Source organism: Micrasema longulum, unplaced genomic scaffold, assembly GCF_059751315.1.
Source record: "Micrasema longulum isolate JH-2025_06_02 unplaced genomic scaffold, ASM5975131v1 h1tg001441l, whole genome shotgun sequence".
In the NCBI taxonomy this organism is placed as follows: domain Eukaryota; kingdom Metazoa; phylum Arthropoda; class Insecta; order Trichoptera; family Brachycentridae; genus Micrasema; species Micrasema longulum.
Window position 1 is genome coordinate 98,521 of NW_028278627.1, and position 17,640 is coordinate 116,160.

Consider the following 17,640-nt stretch of genomic DNA (forward strand, 5'->3'; position numbering starts at 1 on the left):
ATCTTCTGGTATTTGATGGACTCGATTGTGCCATGTCTTTCTCGGTCTTCCTCGTTTTCTGCATCCATCAACATTCGCGTCGTAGATCCTTTTAGTCGTTCTTTCGCTGTCCATTCGCTCTACATGTCCAAACCAACGCGGCACCCCTTCCTTGATTCTGTCGATAATGCATGTCTCAGCCTTACAGTTTACGGATCTGGACATTTGTGCACCTATCATACATCGTTTTACCACACATTCGCCTGTGAGATCGCGTTTCGACGGCATTTAACCTACTTTCATCATCATCTTTCCAATTCCATACTTCGCTCCCATACATTAGAGTTGGCACGAGAACTCCATTGTGAACTGCTAGTTTAGCCTCCTGCGATAAACATTTGTTTGCCAAAGTAGATTTTAGTGCACCGTTCACCCTGTTCCCGGCACTCACCCTCATTTCAGAATCTTTCTCGGTCTTTCCATCCCTAATAAACATACTTCCCAGATACACAAATTCTTCTACCTGATTCAGAATATCTCCGTTCACACTGATCTCACATCTATTTTCATCCCTTTCAAAAAGCATCACTTTCGATTTATCAACATTCATAAGCAAATCGCTTTTCTTGCATATATCGTAGACTTTTAAAAGTAAAGAAAAATATACTACTGAAAATGCAATTAAAATAATAAACGCAATTTAGTTATATTAACTGAAGCGTAAGACTGATCATCTTACCTCCGTGTAACTAAAATGATCAAGATACGCTGCAATAGGGAAATATCACATACTACGATTACCGATAAAAATATATGAAATGTATTTAGAATAATTCATTGAATTTTCAAAATCAATATAAGGATATTGCGGAGAAATGTTTTATACATAAATGTAAAAAAGAAGCTTGAAAAAAATACGTGGCTAGAAAAACGCGACATGTTTAGCCTTGACAGTTGTGACGTCAAAATTCGTGACCATGTTCTAAGCAAATTTCAATGGAAGGAAAAAATAAACATGAATCGTGACGTATTAGGGGCGTGGCAAATGATATGACCGTTTTTGCGGCAATTCAAAACAACAAATTTAAAAATATTTTTTATGCTACAAAGGCATTTTTTTTTTACTGGACAGTATTTTATAGACATTTAATACTTTAAAATATTTAAAACAAACTTATATTTCCCAATAGGGAAAAAAGATAGAATTACATTATTTGTGTTTTTTATTTTTCAAAAACATATTTTAAAAAATTACTTTACAATTTACAATACAATGAAAAATAAGTTTTACGTGTGTAATTATTAACTAAGATTTATTCCTAAGAGATTATTCGCAAAAGTTGGGAGAGTATCATGAAAAATGGCGATTTTGTTATTTCGGCAGTATATATTATGGGTATGTCCAAATGCTTGCAGACTGGCTGGATTTTCTCCCTAGGGAGTTGTTCATATTTAAATTTATTGCAACAGAAAGGGAAAACATTTTTGAGAAGGGAATATGGGAGTCTAGGCATTTACAGGGCTTATGGCCTGTCATTGTAAACAAACGGAAGAGTTGAGGAAATGTGGATGCTCACACATAGGCAGAATGGTGAATGTTACACAGTGTGTAAAGTGGCCACTGAAACCAGCCAATGACAGGTCATAAGTCATGTAAATGCCTAGACTACCAGAGTCCCTTCTCAAAAATGTTTTCCTTTTTGTTGCAATAAATATAAGTATATGTTATATTCACGACACATGCGGGCCATGGGTGTGTGGTATGTAGCATTACTTGAATGAAGGGGTTAGTGTCTACTTTATAGTTGAATATTTTATAAAATCGTAAACAACGCGGCGTTTTGTCGGGGAATCAAAATATAATTATATGTATATTATGCACTACGCGCGGATTATGATAGTACATAAAATTGTAAATAACTTCACTTCACACGCGAAACCTTGAGAAGGCTCTTTTACGTTCGTAAATAATTTATTATAAAGTCGGTATTGATCGCTCCACTTTGGCTTGAAAGTTGTAAGGCACACGAGCTGAAGACTTAAGACTCGAGACGTTTCAAACAAATATAGCAGCACTTGGTGTAACCGGCGAGGAACGATCGTTGACCCAGCACCGACGAAATAAACTCCGCTACTGAACTGAAACTCTGAAACATTAATATGAACTGAACGAAGAACGAATAAAAATAATCACTAAACTATAACATAACCGTCGAGTGAATAGCGATTAGTGATGTGCATAAAATTAACCGATTGTTTAAATTAAATAACTTGTTCATAGAGGTGTTCAGAAAAGTAGTAATTAGTTAATGATAATGATAAAATTATAAATAAACTTATCAATGAAACTTCTTGGTCTAGTTTAACTTTTTATTATTTTGACCAAAGAGCGCTTTCGCCTAAGTAGGCATCTTCAAGACTGGTGAATTGTTTACAACATCAAAATAATAAAAAGAAAACTAAACCAAGAAGTTTCATTGATAAGTTTATTTATAATTTTATCATAATCATTAACTATGGAGTTTTATCAAGAAATATCAACAAAAAACATCAATATTAGTAATTAGTTACTTTGGATTCGTTTCTTCTTCAAGTACCGAGCACCTAGTAATGACAATCATTAAGTATTCGTTACTTTTGTCGCTACTCGGCGCTATTTGAATCGTGAATTCAATGAGGAACTTGAGTCCTGCGGGAAATCGAATACAATAAATATTTTCTTGCGCGCGGCAAAAATTGGGGCATTAAATTGTGCGGCAAAGTTTCCTGAACATGAACATTTAAATAAAAACAAAAAAAAACGAACTACTTTGAACGACATCACTGGTTCATGCGAATCAACCAATGATAAGAAAGTTATGGAAGGTTTTAGGTTACTACTCGGTTAGATATTCGGTACAACGGTATTCGTTACTCTCCAAATGCGAATACTGTTGCTGAATTCAGTTCGGTAATATTATTACCCTTATAGATTGCCCGTATTCAAAATTGTTGACTGACAGTACTAGCATATAGGTGATAAAGCTTAAAACTTTATTACCTAACCCATTATTTTCTTTAAACAAAACTCTACGTAACATTTTTTAATTTTTTTATTTTTATTATTAATAAATTTCATAAACGGTACATGTTTTTTAAAATTATAAACAAATCTACTTTTATACATCTAGTAAATGTAACTGTAACTCTCCAAAAAAAAGACTAACTCTTGTGCTCGGATAGTGACTTACACTGTTGAGTTGTTTATTTATTAGAGTTTACATAATTTTGAATATACGAGTTCATGAGAAATAAAAATGAAAACATAGGATATGTAAAGAAAAACAGAAAATAATAATACATTCATACTAATTAAAATTTAATGCAGTTTTTACACTTGTTCAAAAAAATTCTTTAAATTTATTTATTGATATATTTTTTTTGAAGTTTTTAGTTCATTGGGGAGATTATTGTAATTTTTTACACATTGAAAAGGCTAATTACAAGGCTATTTTGACCATGACGTGTGGAATTTAGGAATTTTAATATTATTTTGGTATCTGAGTGACTTATTCATCTTAATTTTTTTTCTTCTTTACAAATTTGTATAATGGAATTTATTTTATAAAGAGTGTCCACTGTGTGAATTTTTAATAATTTATTTAAAAATACATTTAAAATAAAATAAAATAAATGAACAAATTGTCGGCTTCGTGGTGTAGTGGGCAGCGCGTTTGCCTGCCATACAGGAGCTCTCGGGCTCGATTCCCGACATGGTGCAAGCGAAATATTTATTTAAAACAGTGTTTAAACACTTTAATATTTCATAGTCCCTAGACTGGCACCTGAAGCGTAAACTGATTATCTTTCCTTTATGTAACTTTTTTTATCAAGATACGCTGCGATTGGTGTATCGATGCAATGCCCTATGCATCAATAGGTCGGGAAAGAGAATTAAGAAGTAGTAAACTTCAGATAAAATTCACAAAAAAGTTTCGCTCAACGAAGTTCGATAAAAGGTCTCTGGAAACTATTGGCCATTCCGAAATTAATAAACTCCCGATGAGTTAAAACACGAAAAATCGAATAGCGAATCCAAAATTGTCACAATAAAAAAAAAATACCTAAATCTTTTTGATAGTGATAGTTTTTTATGTAATTTATATAGGTAGTGTAAAGTACTGAGTTTTATGTTTCTAATACTCGTATTATGTTTTCTTACTATTTCGGATGTATTAACTATGTATGATATTATGTATTGTCACAAAAATGATTATTTATTTTACTTCATCTATATTTTCCCTGTTTATGTTTAGTTTATTGCATTCTTTAAGTTTTCTTATTGCTTACTATCAGATATTTCAATTTATTTATTTCCAACCAATAAGATATTTGATTCAAATCTATTTGCATCTCATTGCAAGCATCATCGACATTGCTTTCAGCCACATATAGTAAAGTGTCATCGGCAAAAAATTTAACAAAATAATATTTTAAACATTTAACAATATCAATTATATAAACAATAAAAAGTATTGGCCCAAAACTGGTCCTTGTGGAACTCCTAATGTGTACAAAAAAAGTATCTTTATGAATAATTTTGTATCAGCCTACTAAATAACAGGTGTAATTCGAAAATGAATAGAAATATATATTTATATATCGTAAGCGTACAGCGAAAAGTTTTTTTTTGCAAAATTGATAGCCGTATATCGATCGAGACAGTTTATGAACATCTGCTACAGGGAGTATTGTCAAAATCAAAACACTAGCATACTAATACAATACGTTGATAATGCTTTGTACTATTTAAAACAAAACACAATTAAAATCGAAAGCGTACTAAATAGCAAATTGGGTCTATGTAATAACTTAAGCATTGCTAGTAATTGGTTGTTTTTCCAAATATAAACGAATTTTAAAAAAAAGTAATAATTAATATTTGCGTTCTTACAATTTACCCAAATATTTCATTTTGAGGGCCATTTTTAACAAGTTGTAAATAACTCGCGATTAGAAAATGTGAATTAAGTTGGGGTAGAGTGGGATTCGAACAACGGACCTTTGAGCAGTGAGTCCGAGTCACTAGCCACGGGACCACAACCCGATTTGGTTCGATTTAATGATAATAAAACGGAAAAGGTCCTAGGTTCGAATTCCGCTCTATCACAACATTTCTTATTTTGCAATACGATTTTTCGGACGGCTAGAAAATGGCTCCAAAAATTGTAAAATTTGAGTAAATCATAAAAATACAAAATTTTATATTTTTATTTTAATAAGCCATACAGCGCAGTTATTTTTCTTGAATTTTATTTTCCTTGTGCTGTATTTTGATCAAAATTGAATTTTACGTTTTCGTTATGACAATACACCACCCACCCACACATTCCTTAAAACATTCAAACAAATATATTCGATAGTAAACTATTTTCAGTACATTATATCGTAAACTTTAGAAAAGTTTCGTCGTACAATTAAATGTTTGTAAGATTTTTATGCTAGGAACTTGTAACACTAAACTACGGCATTGGCTCCGCAAAATCAATCGGTTATTCGAATAGCGTGGTCCAAATTGTTCGATTTATCGGTCACGTCCATCGCTATGAGTGACGCGCAACAAGTAACTGGAAATGATAACAGGTTTTTTATTTGACTGCGGCGTTCGAATGTCGTGGGGCTCGCATGTGCTCGCGATGATAGCGAAAATTTGCTGATGACGCGAAGATAAGCCATGGTGTTATTTGTATGCGCAAAAAGCGGGTCAGAAGGGCGGGAACTTTAGAACAAAGAACATATTTATTTATTTATTACTAGCGGAGCCGACAGACGTCGTCCTACCCGAACGTTGACTTGCCTGCTATTAGCTGGTTGAACCATCGTTTTTCGTAAATAAGGACACGCGTCATATATTTTGGACTTTTTTGAGCTATTTATATATTCGTAATAAGAGTGTGTTTTTCGTTTTTATTTACTTATGTGATTGGCTATAATAATTATATTAATTATAGATGAAAGAATTGAAGGAATATAGGTGTTCAAATATAGGCAGAATGGTGAATGTTACACAGTGTGTAAAGTGGCCACTTAAACCAGCCTTTGACAGGTCATAAGCCCTGTAGATGCCTGGACTTCTATATTACCTTCTCTTCAAAGTTCTTCATCTCTGTTGTAATATGTAAATCTAAAGATTAATTTAGATATGAATTTGACTTAGTTTAGATATGACACATACAGCTTTTATGCTTAAGAAACAATTGACATATTTTTTACATTTGCATGAAGTTGATAAATACTAAATAGTGTTATATCTCAAAACATGACTTTTGCAAATAACCTCCCTTTTACTTATGACGGCAGATTGCTGCCGTCAGATGCCACTACTTTTAAACACATAAAAATTGACACCCATCCTTCTCCATCAATTTTTTTTCATGTTCCCAACTATGTCACCAGAAGCCAAAATCTGCTATTTATTAAATCTTCCAAGAGCAACATTGGTTTTGATACCCCAATGTCCAGAATGTGTAGATTAGTCAATTCGTCACAAAACGTGGATTTTTCGGGATAGATCTACCGGCTTTTCGTAGATTTCTTCGCCATTAAAACAGTGTGGGATGAAGATGGACTGGCATGGTTTAGCTAGAAGTCTTATATGTTTATAAATATATTGTACGCCATTATTTAATTGCCATTGTTTGTCTTTGTTGCATACTTTTATGTTATATTTGTTCAGTTTCTTGTACAACTGTTTATTTTTATTTATTATTTACATACAATATTACATTTTTACTATTTTTTAAAACATTTTCAAAAATTTTTTTTACAGGACTCACCATCAAGCCAATTCATTTTTTTTTTGTTTTTAGTACATTTTTTTTTTGCACCACAACAGGCCAGGAGGCCTAATTACAGTGGTGAATAACATCACAAAGCACACAAGCTTGATTAAAATCACATTTCAATTTTTATGTACTTACCGGGAATCGAACCCGGAACCTTCCGTGCGTGAATCAAGCGTCTTGACCACTACACCACGGAGGCCGCCTTTTGCTTGTCGGTAAAGATCCTTTACATTAAAACATATTTATTTATTTATTTTAAAGAAACAAACAGTCGACAATGATATAATAACATTTTTTAAAAATACAGTTTAAAGGCAGACCAGCAAAGTTTCTAAATAAAAATCATACATATTATTCAATTGTGTTACAACAAAAGGATGTGTTTATGTGTATTTGTAAGTATAAATGTGTGTTTATGTGTATTAGTGTAGGAGTAAGTGTTCAGGAGTGTGCATCATTAAATAGTAAGTGGGATCGTATCGCAGCCAGAAATAATAAGTCTTAATTTATTTTTAAATAAATTAAGGGGTATGTAAAATATATCAATAGATACACTACATCGTTGTATAATAATAATTACTACTAACTTAAATATAAGGAGCGAAAAAAAAAGTTCATATAATTTATGTTTTCAAATAATATTTAGAAAAATATTTTTAAAAAAGGAAAAAATAAGTAAATGATATCGATAAGATAAAAAACAAATACAAATTTCTTCTTGTAAGTGTTGTAATTGGCTTAGGCCGTATATAAAATAAATAAATAAATAAATATCCGTACCCTTCAAATGTATGAAATGGTATTTTTAACACGAGTATGAAAAAAAAAATCCACTTAATAAACGATGATTAAAAATAAAATAGTTTTTCATGTGAGAATATACAAAGAAGACTTAATTACAGAGATAGTCAAAAAAATGTTCAGACACTTTTATACTCTACGCATTGACATATTAATTCACATAGACACGCCCCGAATCCTCAAAAATGATGACATTTAACTCATGCCCAAATGCTCAGTCATGCCCGACGCGTATTAAGTCGTTCTACGACCGCCAACCAGGTGTGACGTTCAGAATCCAATCCAAAATGTCTACTTGGGTCATGAAGGCGTGTAAAAACCTTTCGGATAAACATTGCAAAAAGGATTGTGTAACGTTTCATTGGTAAATATAAGAGACCAACAAAGCTTAAAACTATTAATATTCAAATATTATTTTTTGTAAACGTCAAATTACGCCTAGCGGCGCAATTGCGAAGCTCTTCTTAGTAACAATGATGCACTGATAGAAATACATTTTTATAATATATTAATCTTTTCGTTCCTAAAAATCCTATGAAGAGAAATGAATGGGTCGAATTTTTTATGAATTTAAGCAAAGAACCTGATTGGGATCGACCAAAAACGAATGTTGATTGTTAACGTTAAAACATAACCTTTTTTAGGTATCAAAAAAGAGTATTCTTTAGTTTTTGCCTCAATCCGGCAATGGATCCTCGTTTAATGCAGCCCAGTAGCTCTATCACAAATAACTATCGACTTGCTTAAAAACATGCTAAGCATTTGAGCGATCACAATGGACAATAATGAACATGCATAAGTTGTCGCGGTCACAAGTCAACGCGTGTGTAATCTCTAAGTCAACGCTCGTGTCTGTTTGTTTTTCTCGTAATATGGTTCATTGGCGAAAAATCGGCGTTTACTATAAAAAATAATACAATATATGCAAAATAGTAAGGAATATTTAATACAAAAAAGGGAAAATTAAATTACAATTACTATGGCGACTGCTTTTCTTGACATTTGGCTTGTCGACCGCCGCGCCGGCTAAATGCAATGAATAGCATGATAAATAATAAATAAATAAATAAAAACAGCATTTTTGGAATATTTTCCATATATACACCGGTGAAATTTAAATATGTGATTGCGCAGCAGGATTATACGTCGCGAAACGTAAATATTTTGACATTTCATATTAGGTGTTCACGGATGTTACATTGTGATCGCGAATACGATAAATAACCATGGTGAGAAATTGTTATCACGTCGCTTATAAGCACGTCGATAGTTATTTGCGATTGAGCTACTGGTCTAAATAAACGTACGTTTTCGTGTTACCGCTTTTAACAATATTTTACTCTACAGGGCGTGTCTATGTATCATATGTCAATGACCTGGACCAAGAGGAAGAAGAAAAAGAGAATAATGCAAATATTTCATTTATAGATTAATCTATAAAATGATGTTACTATGGAATTATCATATTTAGACATATTACTCTAATTATATCAATTATTCAGCACAGTATAAATATTTTTTATCGCTACCGATAAAAATATACGCGACCTCTCAATTTGCGGGAGTCAGACCTTGAAATGTTAGATTATATTATTGTTATGTAAATTTTTGATGTCACTCAGAATGTACATATTTTTAATTATCGTATTAAGATATCGATTTATTTTTAAACTGATAAACGTCATAGTTATGCGAGACACGACAGTGGGAAGTAGAGAGTTATCTTTAACAACTGTCTATAAGGAGAAATAATTATTAAAAAATTGAAAAAAATAGGAATAAAAGGAAAAACTATAAAATGGTTTGAAGAGTACCTTGGCGATAGATACCAAATAACGAAGGTGAATGATGAAATTTCCGAGCCCCTCAAAATTTCATTGGGAGTACCACAAGGATCGGTTCTCGGACCGGTTTTGTTTATTATATACATAAATGATATTGTCGAAACATTAAAATATTCAAAAATAAGACTCTTTGCAGACGATGCCTTAATATATATATCGGGAGAAAATTATAAAACAATTATGGACAGACTAAATCATGATCTTAATAGTGTATCACTGTGGCTAAAAATTAATAAATTAAAATTAAATGTTAACTAAACTAAATATATGAATATAGGAAACAAAAGAATAGAAATTACACCATCAATTGTAATAGAAAATGAAAAACTTAATGAAGTCACTGAAATTAAATATTTAGGTGTAATGTTGGATTCAAAACTTACATTTCACCAAAACGCTAAGATGGTAATAAATAAGATTGCAAAAAAAATATCAATTTTGGGAAGGATCAGAAGATTTATTGATAAGGACTCCTGCAAAACTATTTACAAAACAATTATTGAACCACACGTTAACTACTGTAGTAGCATTTTATTTTTATCAAACAAAGAAAACATAGATAAACTAACTGTATTCCAAAATAAAGCCTTTAGAATCATTTTGAAAAAAAAACAGATATACGAGGGTAAAGTCGATGGTAAATGAAATGAAATTATTAACATATAAACAAAGAATATTTTACAATACAATGATATTTGTTCATAAAAGTATAAACTCTAATAAAAAAACAGAATTTTGGAAAAAAATTGATCGGAACCAGCATGAACACGATCACAATACTAGAGAAAAGAACAAAATTAGACTTCCATTTAGAAAAAAGGCAAAGTCACAAAATTCAATTTTATTTAAAGCAATTAAAAAGTATTACGAAATGGAAAAAAATATTTGTGAAGAAAAAAACATATCAAAATTTAAAATAATGGTCAAGACATATGTGATAAACAATTTATAAATTAAATATATTTTCAATGTTATTATTAGAACACACATAACAATATGTATGATATGTGTGCCCTACTTTAAGATTTAAATAAATAAATAAGGTAAAATCTTATAAGGAAGTTCAGTATTTAAAAAAATCAAAATATATGTTAATAGACTATTTGACTAACCCAACAAAATCTTAATGTTTTTATATATCGTATTGCCAGCGCTGATGTTTTGTATTTCTCAAACTGAATGCCCAATTTAAAAAAATGCCGAAGTCCAATTTTATCGGTTTTGAGTTGGCAACTCTGCCGTGTAGAGCATTTTGTGAACTATACATTAACCTAATTAATATTTCGATAAATAATACCCATATCGAAATTTGAATTGGAAAAATTATTGAATGAAGAGTTTTTTCCCTGAGAAAAAATCCCTTAGTCATTTAAATACTTTAAAAAAATTCTTAAGTCCTGACCTTAGGCTTAAGTCCACTTTTTTACAAACAATAATTTTGTAACTAAACATGTAACAATTTTGTATTTTTTTTATCTTAAAATAAAGAAGAAGAAAAACTTTACAATACGTATTTTAAATTTTCCGAAATTCTGTCATTAAATATTTCATGAACAAAATAAACACTTCAAATTGAAATATCTTAGAACTACAAAAATGGACCTGAAAAAAGGCATTTTTTGAAATTAAGCATCCAATTACTCCGCGTATGACGTATCAAGTTCTCTTCCGCTTCTTCTCGGTCAGTGCTGCCAATTGGTCCGTTGACGTAACGTACACAGGCAATATTTTACAAATGTCTTATCATTGGTTGATTCATATGAACTAGTGACGTCGTTGAAAGTAGTTCGTTTTACTAATTTTTTTTGCTAAAAAAGTTTTAACTTTGCCAAACAATTTAATGCTCTAATTTTTACCGCGCGTCAGAAAACATTTTTTTTATAAATAATTTCCCGCAGAGCTGAACTTAATTATTTAATAAGCTCCGCTAGCAGAAATACGTTTAATAATAATTAGCCCTAATATATTGAGAAATTTATTGGGATGAGACGGTTTGGGTTGCAATGCACGATATATTTAATGGATTTTTAGTAATGATAACATAATTTTAACTGACATTTAATACATTTTTGAAAAAGGAATTCTTACACTATTTTTTTTATAAATAATTTCCCGCAGAGCTGAACTTAATTATTTAATAAGCTCCGCTAGCAGAAATACGTTTAATAATAATTAGCCCTAATATATTGAGAAATTTATTGGGATGAGACGGTTTGGGTTGCAATGCACGATATATTTAATGGATTTTTAGTAATGATAACATAATTTTAACTGACATTTAATACATTTTTGAAAAAGGAATTCTTACACTAAATGCACCACTGTTGGTAAATAGCGCAGAGTTTGACATTTGCAAATAGAATTCTATATTTGAAAATGCATTATTTTATGTTTTGGAATTCAACCATAAACAAGTACCTAGGTACTTTATCAAATTCAATATTTGAATATTAAAAAAAAATAGATTTGTAATTCAATCATGAACAAAGTACGTATTTATCACTGAAAAGTAGTTTTCCTTTTATCCGGACAGTTTTTGCACGCTTTCACGATACAGTCATTTTTCTTTTATTATTTATTGACAGACTTATACAGTCCATCCCGACAATAGTAAGAAAATTTTCTAAAACTAAATACAGGTACAAATGAAATAAAATACAACTAAATAACATTAAAGTTAGGACAAAAAAAATACTACCTCAAGACAGGATCTGGTCTATCTTAGTTCTTTCTTTTCTTTAGGTTTCGTATTAAATGTCAAGGTCATGTTGAAATCCGTCTGGGAATTAAATAATGAATAAATTCGCATTGAGCATGAGTTGAGTGTCATAATTTTAGAATGTTCAGGGTAAAACGCGGTCTGACTTATCTTTATTAACACATATTCCCGTATTTTCTCCATGGACTATGGCACCAGAATAGTGATTTGAGCACGACGAGACCTCTTAGCCAACACATGAGGAGATAAAACGAAAAACTAACCCTTATTACGAATATAAAAATAGCTAAAAAAAGTCCAAAATAAACAACGTGTGTCCTTATTTTACGCAAAAACGTTTGTTCAACCAGCTAATAGAAGGCAAGCCAACGTCTATCGGGTCCACTGGTATATAATAAATAAAGTTGTTTTACCGTAAAAACTCGTATTTTCACATGCCTGGTTCTCTCGTATTGTGTCCATAAATTTGGCTGCACATGATGTGACAATAGCAAACTTTTGTTCTTCATTTAACGAGAACGACGTCAGTGCTTCCATTTTTCATTTAAAAAACACACATCAACAAAGCATTGCATTATTTATCACGGTTTATCGCATCAGCTGTGCGGCTGTCAAAATTAGAATAAATACATATATTTTGTTTTTTGGTCTTCCGCTTTTGCCTGTTTGATAATTTTCACGCGAAAAGAACTCAAAACTTATCTTATTTAATGTGTACGCAGATAATTGGTAGAATTCCATATTAAAATTTAGTACGCTACTCGTATCCAAAATAAAACACTAAGGTATATTGGATTTAATTCTACTTTAAAAAAAATATATATGTGCCGCGTTTCGTCTTGTTAGGAATGAAACCTATATTTAGGCACTACATTATTGTACAATATAAATATATAGGGTGTTCTTTAAACCCTGTCACATCCGAAACCACGATGAACAGTATGAGCAAGAAGACATATCGGCACATTAAAATATTTTTTAGAACAAATAAATTTTTTGAAAATAAAATATTAAAAAAAGCCAATGGTTGCTTACTTCTGCAGGGGTGAAACGAGGAGGGGGAAGGGGGGAGTCTGATACTGCGCCGCTCTTCCCCCACTTCTCCCCTGCAGAAGTAAGCAACCATTTGTTTTTTTAAATATTTTATTTTCAAAAATTTTCTTTGTTCTAAATATTTTTTTAAATATGCTAATATGTCTTCTTGTCCATACTGATCATTTTGGTTTCGGATGTGACAGGGTTTAAAGAACCCCTGTATATATACATCTACATGTAACGTTGTCTCATTCACAACACATGAAAGTAATCATTATATATATAACTGTTCTATACGTGTAATGTCACTGAACTCCTCCTAAACGGCTAAACCGATTTACGTGCGGTTTTCGGGGAAATGTAGATCTTTGCGCTGCGCGTATTAGTAGATATTAAAATTTTAATCGAATCTGTAAAAAAAAGTAACAAGTATAAATCTTTTTTCCATCGACCTACTAGGGTTGCATTCGACGAGAATGCATATGCAAAAAAATTGAAAGGATGCTGTTTTTTTGTGTTTAAAAAAGTTTGTTTTTTAATGTTTTCAAACAACATTCGCTTTTTATGGATCCCAATCAGATTCTTTCCTTATTCCTAATGATTTATTCCCATTTATTTATTTTAATGGATTTTTGGTAATACTAAAATAATATTAACTGACATTCAATACGTCTTTAAAAATCGCATTCATGAATAAAGTGCACCCCTGTTGGTGAGAAGAGCCGAGTTTGACATTTGCAAAAATAATTCTTTGTTTAAAAAATAACTATTTTATGATTTGGAATTCAACCATAAACAAGTACCTAGGCACATACTCAAATTAAATATTAAAATATTAATTATTTTTATTTTTGGAATTCAATAATTGTCCGTCTTAATTAGGACATTGTCGGGTATTCTATTGTAGAAGCGTACGCAGTGCCACACAAACGATGTGCTGACCTTACTTAGCTTTAATTTCGGGATTACTAATCTGTCTTTACTTTATCATCATCATTTCCTTTCCGCACCTAATGGTGCATAGGGCACTGCATTGGTGTACCAATCGCAGCGTATCTTGATCATTTTTGTTACATGAAGGTAAGATGATCAGTCTTACGCTTCATGTACTAGTACAGGGACTATGAAATATTCTAGTGTGAAAACACCCTTTTAAATAAATACTATATGATCATGTTTAGGTAACATGTATTCTTGGAACATATAAATACTTTGTATTTGTATAATAACGATTTTTAATTTCTTACATTTAATTAGTCAAGCATTTATAATTAAGTTGTTTTAGTTTTTTGTTTGTTTTTTTTATATTAGTATAGAACTACTAAGGCTTTAAAAGGTAAAAAATCTCCATCTTAGAACAGGCTGAGCCATGTTAGATGCAGACTATCCTAAACAGAGAACACTCCGTTTTCATTTTCTATTCACTAGTTTTATATAGATTCCCTGATATTAAATATGTACACTTATTTCATGCAATATATATATATTTTTTTTTAACCAGCCAATGACAGGTCATAAGCCCTTAAGATGCCTAGACTTATTTATTTCCTTGTCTAAAATGTTCTTCATCTCTGTTGTTATATTAAAAATATGCATTCTAAAGTGGATGTTCCACACTGCCCTTTTCAAAATAAATGGCACAGAAATTCCTTTCGTGACTTCCGTCAAAACTTTTGTACTATCATAAATAAGCATTTAGAGTGGCACGATCAGGTTTACGAAATTAGTCGTGAACTATATAGCAGTTTGCATTCACAAAAAGATTCTTAAAAGAATCACAGAATTTCTTGCCAATCAATGTTAGGCACACTTCGTTTTCATTTTCTATTCCACTAGATTCCCTGTTATTAAATATTTATAATTATTTTATGCAATAAATTTATAAAATAAAATAAATAATTATTTATGAGAAAATACAAGGTTTTTAAACTTTACATATTACAATATATTACATATTTTATTTGTACGAAATATTCCCTTTCAGCAAAAGTGCTGGTATGAGGGGATATTATATATAATAACAAAATAGTTTAAATAAAAATTCGATAAAATAACATCACATATCACTCGTCACACGGGCGGTAAGAACTGTTTTTTTTAGGTGTTTTTTAAGTACGTACATGTTTTGTATATTTTTTAGATCATTAGAAAGTGAATTGTAAAATTGATTGCTGTATACAAAAAACTGTTTTTTTTCTGTTGGTCCTAGGTTGTTCGCAAGTTAAATTATTTGATGCTCTTGTATTTATTTTATGTATGTTGTAGTTAAATTTTAATTTAATATTTGTCATTATTTTATTCTTTTTCATCTTAAATATCATTTTTATTTTTTCCGTGTAGGTCAATTCCTCTAGATTGAGCATTTTTGTTATTCTATATAAATCTGTGGTTCTGGTATATTTATTAAAATTAAATGTTACTTTAAGATCTTTATTCATTGTTCTTTGTAATGATTCTTGCATCTGTTTACTGCATTGCGACCATATTATTAATCCATATACAAAGTGTGGAAGTATAAAAGCATTGCATTTCATTAATTTTGTACTTTTGTCGACGACATCTGTTCTCAATATTATGTATCTTTTTTGGGTGATACCGTGTATGTTGGATTTGATCCGACGTTTCGGCTACCATTGCAGGAGCCATCTTCAGGGAAAACTGTGTGTTTTATAGAGAAATGTATGTGTTTATGTACTAGTAATTTGTACCGTGTCACAGTCAGCAGTAGGCACATTTTATAGACACAGGACATTTTTTCGCCTTTGAACCAAAAATTCTACATAAACCTAGTAATTATAGTGCACGAATAATAAAAGAGGCAATTGAAATACACAGACATCCAAATAATATAAACAAAGACGACGGGCTTGAATTAAATTCAACATGGTTCCCAGCACTATATATGACAAAAACGAATAGAAATGTGCCTACTGCCGGCTGCGACACAGTACAAATTACTAGTACATAAACATAATTATTCTTTCCTACAAAACTAGAAATGTGCCTACTGATGACTGTGACACGGTACAAATTACTAGTACATAAACACATACATTTATCTATAAAACACACAGTTTTCCCTGAAGATGGCTCTTGCAATGGTAGCCGAAACGTCGGATCAAATCCAACATATTTTTTTATTTATTTAACTTTTTGTACATAATGTTATTTGTACATTGGCGGGCTTGTTGCCAAATGGCAATTTCTTCCAACCAACCAATAAAATAAAAGTTTTATTTTTATAATTCAAGTTACAGAACATATTCAATAGAAAAAAAAGATTAAAAATTTAAAGATATATAAAAATAGAAATAAACGTATTTGTTTATAAATTACCTTAAATCGAAACTATTACTCAATGGGAAAAAGGAAAAAAGAGGAAAAAGGAAAGGAGGAGAGATTAAGGAAGAGAAAGGAGATGTTTCTTCAGACGTGATTTAAACAGAGATAATGTAGTAACATCTTTGATGGTGGATGGGAGATGATTCCACAGTCGAGCCGCATGGACAATATATGAGTTAGAGAAGAAAGAGGAATTGTGTATGGGTATTAAGAGAGTGCCTTGAGAATGAGAACGAAGAGGTAAACCATGAACTGATACATACACGGTATCACCCAAAAAAGATACATAATATTGATAACAGTGACCGTGAAAACCTTCGCACCTATTTGACATCTGTTCTTCTCATTATTCCAATAATTGGACCCAGTTTTTTTATAACTGCTTTTATTTGTTTTGTCCATACTAATTTTTCATCCACCTCCAAACCCGAGTACTTAACATTTTCTGTTTGTTTAATTTGCTCATCTTTAATTATTAGGTCAAGTTTTATGCGGCGTTTGTTTTTTGTTTTATTATCATGTATTTATTGTTAACGAGTTATTATCTAACCAATAATTGATCACCTTAGTTATTTCTGCTTACTACCACTTGAGCGGAGCCGCAGGTAGAAGCCAGTATGGACACAGACAACTTTAATTTTCGATTGCGTCAACCGACTTAATTGTACCTGTGAAAGGAAAATTACCCGCAGCGGGTTCATTAATTTTCCATACAGTAGTATCTGCGAATAAAAATCGATCAATACCATTAAGGGAATAGAATGTTCGAGAGCGCGGTTATAATGTTGCAACGATTGTAAAATGTAAACCCAAGGACATCTATGAACATTTTTCATACAAAAGGGGTGAAGCTAGTGTTAAAATAAACCAGCCAATGGCAGATCATAAAGCCTTGTGAATTTTTTCCCAAAGAAGTTTTCCCCATATGTGAAAAATAAACAGTTAATTTTGTAGGCCGAGTCATCATTCATCATTCATCATTCATCATCATTCCCCTTTCCGCATTCAATGGTGCATTGGGCGTTGCGTTAGTAAATCAGATGCGGCGTATTTCGATAATTTGTTACATGACGGTAAAGTGATCAGTTTTACGATT

The 17,640-nt window shown here is 31.3% G+C and overlaps 1 protein-coding gene across 6 annotated transcripts in view; it reads right to left on the reverse strand.

Moving 5' to 3' along the window:
- The window catches only part of sws (patatin like phospholipase domain containing sws), a 100,928-nt gene that overhangs the window by 72,159 nt on the left and 11,129 nt on the right, over positions 1-17,640 (reverse strand). For 2 of the 6 annotated variants that reach the window (XM_088235793.1, XM_088235792.1), the window contains exon 1: positions 1,754-1,772. The exons of the other annotated variants lie outside the window; for them this stretch is intronic. The gene's annotated coding sequence lies outside the window, so the exon portion shown is untranslated. Of the gene's footprint in view, positions 1-1,753; positions 1,773-17,640 lie in introns of those variants that run through there. 6 annotated transcript variants of the gene reach the window in all.